At 41.9% G+C, this 1,964-nt stretch overlaps 1 protein-coding gene across 1 annotated transcript in view; it reads right to left on the bottom strand.

The window, feature by feature from the left end:
• Positions 1-1,964, bottom strand: part of HGSNAT (heparan-alpha-glucosaminide N-acetyltransferase) — a 45,789-nt gene that overhangs the window by 43,111 nt on the left and 714 nt on the right. The gene's annotated exons all lie outside the window — the stretch shown is intronic.

The following is a 1,964-nucleotide window of genomic DNA, read 5'->3' as shown; positions in this document are numbered from 1 at the left end:
GGAGCAGTTCTACTCTGTAACACACGAGGGTCACCATGGGTTGGAATCGTTTCAACGGCAATGGGTTAAAGGCCCCAGAGGCTTGGAGTGTTTGCAATTATCACCTGAAATCTTCTGAAAGCACATTATAAACCACTCGGTGGTGATGGATTTTTTTAACACTTGGAATAAGGTAACTAGGGAGAAAGCATGGGTTCATTGGCAGAGCTGTGAGAATGGCTCACCTCACCTGGGTCTTCTGAGTCTAGATGTATATCTGCTGAATGTGAGTCAGCAGCTATGGGCAATGAATTTTGCCACCTAGGTTCTAGTAGAACTTTTCAGAGGTTGCAGTTCTGTTGATACTGAATTATGTCCAAGCACAAGCTAAAGATTGCAGCCTGACAGGCAAAGGTAGCATTTGGTGTCTGGCACTGGCATTAAAAAGCGTCAAAGAAAACTCTGAGATGCACAGAGGAGCTTGCAAATCACTTCGCCGACTTTCTCATTTTAGAGATCAGATATGTCTGAGGCCACAAAATTACTCAGTGGCAGAGCTGGGATTATAACTCAGGTCTCTTGCCTCCTAGCTAGACCCTTCCCCATTCCCCTATACTGTGCTGTTTATGTCAGCTATATTGTCAATATCTAAAAACAAACTTTGTGCCCATGAAAAGTCTGCATGCTAAAGAAAATCCTCAAACAAGAATTACATGAATAGGGTAATATCAAATTAACAACTCCACACAGTAATTGCCTGTGTCAAGTAGAAAGGGTCATAAGGGATACAGTGCCTTGTGGCAGAGGATTTTTTTTATAACAGCTTTATTGAGATAAAATTCACATCCTTTACATAAAATACAATTCAGTGGTTTTTAGCATATTTCCAGAGTTGTGCAACCATCGCCACCATATAATTTCAGAACATTTTCATCACCCCAAAAAGAAACTCCATACCCTTAAGCAGCCCCTATCTGCCCCCTCCCCAGTCCACAGTAACCACTGATCTACCTTGTTGCTATGGATTTGCCTGCTGTGGACATTTCGTATAAATGGAGTCATACAACATGTGGCCTTTTGTGACTGGCTTCTTTCACTAAGTATAATGTTTTTGAGGTTCATCCATGTAATAGCATGTATTAGCACTTGTCATGGATTGAATTACATCCTCCCAAATACATGTGTATCAATTTGGCTAGGTCATGATTCCCAGTATTCTGTGGTTGTCCTCCATTTTGTGGTTGTAATTTTATATCAAAGAGGATTAGGGCGGGATTGTACCACCACCCTTACCCAGGTCACATCCCTAATCCAATGTAAAGGGAGTTTCCCTCAAGAGATGAAAGGAAAGGGAAGCAAGCAGAGAGTTGGGGACCTCATACAATCAAGAAAGAAGCACCAGGAGTAGAGTGCGTCCTTTGGACCCGAGGTTCCTGCGCAGAGAAGCTCCTAGTCCGGGGGAAGACTGATAACAATGAGGGCCTTCTGCCAGAGCCGACAGACAGAGAAAGCCTTCCCCTGGAGCTGACGCCCTGAATTTGGACTTCTAGCCTCCTAGCCTGTGAGAGAATAAATTTCTCTTTGTTAAAGCCATCCTTGTGGTATTTCTGTTATAGCAGCACTAGATGACTAAGACAGCACTTCATTCCTTTTTATTACTGAATAATAAACCATTATATGGATATACAATATTTTGCTTATCCATTCACCAGGTGATGGGCATCTGAGCTGTTTCCACTATTTTGGCTATTATAAATGACACTGCTATGACCATATGTGTACAAGTTTTTGTTTGAACATATGTTTTGAATTCTCTTTGGTCTATATATGCCTAGGAGTGAAATTTCTGGGTTATACATAACTCTGTGTTTAACCATTTGAGAAACTGCCAGACTGTTTTCCAAAGTGGCTGTACCATTTTACATTCCCAGGAATGTAAAACTGGTTTAGTCCAGTTGTGCTGACTTCCCCTGTAGCCAACACTT

The sequence above is a fragment of the Trichechus manatus genome, unplaced genomic scaffold (genome assembly GCF_000243295.1).
Source record: "Trichechus manatus latirostris isolate Lorelei unplaced genomic scaffold, TriManLat1.0 scaffold00090, whole genome shotgun sequence".
NCBI lineage: Eukaryota > Metazoa > Chordata > Mammalia > Sirenia > Trichechidae > Trichechus > Trichechus manatus.
This window is presented reverse-complemented; position numbering and strand designations above follow the sequence as displayed.